The 5,780-nt window shown below is 39.4% G+C and overlaps 1 protein-coding gene across 7 annotated transcripts in view; it reads right to left on the bottom strand.

The window, feature by feature from the left end:
* NEK1 (NIMA related kinase 1) overlaps window positions 1–5,558 on the bottom strand; it is a 239,119-nt gene extending 233,561 nt beyond the window's left edge. For all 7 annotated transcript variants that reach the window (XM_040470858.1, XM_040470824.1, XM_040470831.1 and 4 more), the window contains exons 1-2: window positions 5,408–5,558; window positions 4,971–5,094 (exon numbers count right to left, since the gene is read on the bottom strand). The gene's annotated coding sequence lies outside the window, so the exon portion shown is untranslated. The remainder of the gene's footprint in view (window positions 1–4,970; window positions 5,095–5,407) is intronic.
* Between the last annotated feature and the right edge of the window lie 222 nt (window positions 5,559–5,780).

Genomic DNA, 5,780 nt, shown 5'->3' with positions numbered 1-5,780 from the left:
CTTGTGTTCTAGAAAGAAAGAAAGAAAGAAAGAAAGAAAGAAAGAAAGAAAGAAAGAAAGAAAGAAAGAGAAAGCAAGCAAGCCTGGGGAGCCTGGGTGGCTCAGTGGGGTTAGGTATCCAACTCTTGATTTCGGCTCAGGCCATGATTTCACACTCTTGGTATACAGTCCTGAGATGGGCTCTGCGCTGACAGTGTGGAGCCTGCTTGGGATTCTCTCTCTCCCTCTCTCTCTCTGTACCCCCTCCCCACTCTCACTCCTGTTCTCTCCCTCTCAAACAAATATTTTTAAAAACTTATGAGGCCTACATAAAAAAAAAAAAAAAAGAACTAAATAACCAAAACCAAAAGAAATAAACAATAGAAATAGAATTACAAATGACTCAAATATGGACATATCATAGAGGATTTTAAATAACCATGAATAGTATGTTCAAGAAAATAAGAGGAAAAGATGAACAAAAGTGATTTTTTTTTTAAAGATGGAGAATTTCAACAAAGAACTAAAATTTATTTTTTAAAAGTAAATGAACATTCCAGAACCAAAATAGAAGATATCTGAAATTAAGAAGGCATCACATGGCTTTTATACAGGATAGGATATAGTAGAAGACAGGTTTTTAACCTGGAAAATGAATCAACAGAAAATATTCAAGGGGCACCTGGGTAGCTCAGTTGATTAAGTGTCTGACTCTTTATTTCGGCTCAGGTCATGAACTCACAGTTTGTGATTTCTGAGCCCCACGTCAGGCTCCGTGCTAACTGCAAGGAGCATGCTTGGAATCCTCTCTCTCCCTTTTTCTCCCTCTCTCTCAGCACTGCACCCCCCTCCCCACTTACTGGTTCTCTCTCCCTCAAAATAAATGAATAAAACTAAAAAAAAAAAAGGAAAATAGAAAGAAAACACAAGCACACAAAAGAAAAATAGGGGGGAAGACTTAATATTAAAAGATTTGTTTTTTAATTTTTAAAGTTTGAGAGAGAGAGAGAGAGAGAGAGAGAGAGAATATGAATGGGGGAGGGGTAGAGAAAGAGGGGGGACAGAGGATCCAAAGCAAGCTCTGCATTAACAGCAGAGAGCCTCATGCAGGGCTTGAACTCATGAAATGTGAGATCATGACCTGAGCTGAAGTTGGATGTTTAACCAACTGAGCTACTCAGGCACCCCAAATCAGAAAACTTTTAATTCTTAGTCCCTACATTTAATTCTGCCCTAATAAAAACACAAGCTTTATGGGTCACAGTGATTAGACAAGCTGATTTGAAGTCAATATGAGAAAAAAGCAAGAATAGCCAGAGAAATACTGAAAACAAAACAAAACAAAAAACACCAATGAAGGAAGACTTTTCTACTTGATATCAAGACACATATTTAGGGGCATCTGAGTCGCTCAGTAGGTTAAGCATCCAACTCTTGATTTTGGCTCAGGTCATGATCTCACAGTTAATGAGATCAAGCCCTGGGTGAGGTTATGCACTGACAGTGCATATCCTGCTTGGGATTCTCTCTCCCCCACCTCTCTCTCTGCTCTTCACCCCACTCTCTCCCTCTCTCTCTCAAAAAAAAAAAACTTTTTTTAAAAAAAGGACACATTATATTACAATAACACACACATATATTACAGTAACTATGAAATTGACAGGCAAATCATAGAAAGTCCAGAAACCTATCAAAAACATTTTTTTTTTAACTTGATGGATGAGCATGGTGACATTTCAACTCGGTGGTGAAAAATTAAATTTTGAAATAAATAATATTTAGACAGGTAATAATGTGTGGAAAACACAAAGCTTACATTTTCTTCACTTTACATCAATGCAAATTCCAGATGATAAACTACTTAAATGTTAAAAAAAAAAAAAATAGGATGACTTTTGATTGTTTTTTTAATTTCTTTTAATCTTTATTTATTTTTGAGAGAGAGAGACAGAGCATGAGTAGGGGAGGAACAGAGAGAGAAGGAAACACAGAATCTGAAGCAGGCTCCAGGCTCTGAGCTGTCAGCAGAGAGCCTGATGCGAGGCTGGAACTCACGAACTGCGAGATCGTGTCCTGAGCCAAAGTCGGACACTTAACCGACTGAGTCACCCAGGCACCCCTTTGTCTGTTTTTAAAGAGAGAACATGCAAGTACACACGGTGAGGAGCAGAGGAAGAAGGAGAAAGAGAATCTTAAGCAGCTCCGAACCCAGCATGGGAGCCTGAGGGGAGGCTCTATCCTAGGTAGGGTGAGATCATGACCTGGCTGACTGAGCCACCCAGGTTCCCCATGTATCTGACTCTTGATCTCAGCTTAGGTCTAGACCTCAGGGTCATGAGTACAAGCCCCACCCTGGACTCCATGCCCAGTGTGGAGCCTACCTAAAATAATAATAATAATAATAATAATAATAATAATAATAATAATAATAATACAAGAGATAAATTTTGTTATGTATATTTTAATTTAAAAAAGTATAAGACTTAGCATTTTTCACCCATCAGAATGGCAAAATTCAGGAAGTTTATTACCGTACTATGTTGGGGGGGAATATAAAAAAACAGAATATGGTGTGAATACAAATCGATACAAATACTAAGGAATATAAAATTCCACAATATCGCAGTGCCTGGGTGGCTCAGTCAGTTAAGTGTCCGACTTGGGCTCAGGTCACGATCTCACGGTTTGTGAGTTTGAGCCCGGCATCGGGCTCTGGGCTGACAGCTCACAGCCTGGAGCCTGCTTGGGATGTCTCCCTCTCTCTCTGCCTCTCCCCTGCTCACGCTCTCTCTCTCTCAAAAATAAATAAAACATTAAAAAAATTAATAAAGAAAAATAAAATCCCACAGTATCTACCACTTTGATCCAGAAATTCCATTTTTAGGAATCTACCCTACAAGTATTTCCAAATGTATGAAAATGACACATACACAAACTTATCCTCTGCAACACTGTTTGAAATGATAAAATGTAATATCCACAAGCAAATCAAAAAGAAGCAAGGGGGCTCAATCTCAGGACCATGAGATCATGACCTGAGCCGAAATCAAGAGTCATACATTTAACTGACTGAGCCACCCACATGCCCCGATAAGAATGAATTTCTAGGTACCAGAATTATAAATTATAAATATGACATACTACCATTTGTGTATTAAAGGAAATATATGTATGTATGTTTATACTTACTTACTTATATATGTGAGTATACGTATATATATAAAATCCTTACATGTATACACACACTAATTCCTTGCATGTGTAATACCTCCGAAGGGATACACAATGAACCGGTATACTGTTGGCTGCCTTTAGGGACAGGAACTGAGTAATTAAGAGGAAGATTTTTTTCAGTCTTTTGTACCTTCTAAATTTTAACCATATGAATATATTATTTATTCAAAACAATAAATAAAATTTAAAAACAATAATAAATGCCGACAGAAAGAAGAATGCTAGCTAAATCAATTTCTCCAGTTAAAATCCTTAGACAGTACCCATTTCCAAACATTTAACGTTGACATTCAAAGTTCTCCTACATGGCATACTTTTCAAGTATGTCAACTATGTTCCAAAAAAACATCTTAGCCTCTAGTCAAATTAGACACCTTTTCTCACATTTAACTAAGACTTTTTTAAGCCACAATAGGGAGTGTTTAACAAAATAAAATTTGTGCACCAAATATGAAAAATGCCAGAGTACATGAACGAAAACTAGATCTTCACCAATCTGGAACTTTTAAATCTCTTCAGCTCTTTTTTAGCTATCTGATGGACAAATTTTCACTAAGAGAAACACTGGTAGAGGAATGTCAACAGAGTTCACGAAGTCCTTATGGTTCTGTCTGCAGCTACAATCCATACATATGGTTTTCCAAATATTAAATAACATTTTGAACGGTGGGAGAAGGACAATTTACCTTCTCAGTGAGTCAAGTCCCTGATCTATTTCCTATTAGTCAAAAAAGCAGACAGCAAAAATGGGATTCCATTAGACTTCTTTCAAAACATTTTTCTTCTCTGTAAGTCTATACAGACAACAATTACTGGCTTCCCTAATGGAAACCACCAACACGTAAGTAAAGAATTTATATTCATGAAATGGTGTCATGTCCACAACTTAGAGGGTAGAGATTGGAGTAAAATGTACTAGGAATACAATGTCACCGTATTAAAATTACCTCAACAGAACTTCTGTGGCCAAGTTCCATAACCCTTACTAAACTCCTAATGCTGACTCTTATTGTGCAAAAACCTGTTTTCCCACAAAAGATGCTCCTTACCTTTCACCTAGAACAAAGAGCAATTTGAAATGAAATAGATCTGTGGACTCTCTAATACCAAACAAATCTAAACTAGAAACAAAACACTACTTCTCTCCATATTTGGCTCCCCTCCATCATCTCTACAATACTGCTGCATCACATGAAAAGACTATTATTATATCGGATATTACTTTTAATCCTTCATAAATATTTCTATTACTCATCATGGCAAAAAAAAATTTTCTGCTTCTTGTGGGTGGAGCTTAGAGAATAAAAATTAGGCCTGTATAAAAAAAGTTATGATGAACTCCGAAAGTAGTATAACTTTTAATGCCTTACATAGGAGATTGTTTCAAATTACATAAATTGAAATAGAAAACTATAAGCTACCAGTTAATTCTCACTCATTTTTTATTAAAATATATAGGTGCTTTAAAATCGGAGGCAACATATACGCAATGTAAATGACTGTTTATCCATACCAAGATTTCTATTATTATTTTAACTCCGTTATCACTATAACTGTTTAACTAATGTCTGAGGACTGCTTTGTATTACATACTGTTCTTGAGAATTAAAATTTTAATGAAATGAAGGTATTATTTTCCATGTACTTAAAGTTAGTATCCCTGCAAGCTCTACATAATCAAGTCGAAGCAAGATCTCCTCATTCCCAATACGATTTTACTATTTTGCATATCATTGCTTCCCCCAAGTGCAACTCACCTCAATGACACAGGGCGTTAGCCGAAATAACGGTGATGATCGACAAGCATCGGTCTAGGTGTAGCAACCTTCCTTTGGCAATTAATGAGGCAGAGGCATCATCCCGCATTTTGAAAATGACATCCTGAAAGAGAAACCAAGTCTGTCTAACCTGCAGCAGCTCACAGACCACTTGAAAGGGGTGCACTGAGACTCCTACACCCGACACCAGACTTTGGCTGACCCCTCAGGCTTGCCTCCTTGCCGCCTCCGGCAACGCCCCATGAGACAGGTCCACACTACTCAGAGCAAACGGATTGCTTCTGAGCCCCCTTGGAAACGGCGGGCGGCGGCAGGGGGAGTGCCCGGGTTACCGCCCCTGCAACTTCACAGAGGTGGTTGCTAGTGGCCTCGACGGGATGGGGGTGGGGGGATGGCATCTGGGACAGGGAGGCTACCTGCCTGCCACGTCCTTCTGTTTCGCGACGCTTGTTCTGGACTCGGGGATACGCGGACAACTGCTTAGGACTCCGAGCGGACGACTATGCACCCTAGCGCCCCCAACCCCTAGCGCGAATGCAGAGGAAGGGGGAGCGGCCAGCGCGTCACTGGCGCTGGCGTGTGACGTCAGCACGCGGAAGCTGGCGCGCATTGGGGGTGGGGGAAGGAGTGGCGCGGCGTGGCGGGGCGGGGCAAAGGCACAGCAGGTGAGAGGATGAGAAAAGGAGGCAAAGGAGATGAAAGGGAAAGAAAAGAGTGAGCCAGAGATGAGGGCTAGAACTCACAAATAGAAGCTGATTTTGATTAAAGCATATTATAAATTTTTCCCAC

Source organism: Herpailurus yagouaroundi, unplaced genomic scaffold (assembly GCF_014898765.1).
Source record: "Herpailurus yagouaroundi ecotype Mexico unplaced genomic scaffold, PumYag 28, whole genome shotgun sequence".
In the NCBI taxonomy this organism is placed as follows: Eukaryota; Metazoa; Chordata; class Mammalia; order Carnivora; family Felidae; genus Herpailurus; species Herpailurus yagouaroundi.
The sequence above is the reverse complement of the archived record's forward strand: the minus strand, read 5'-3'. Positions and strand labels throughout refer to the sequence as shown.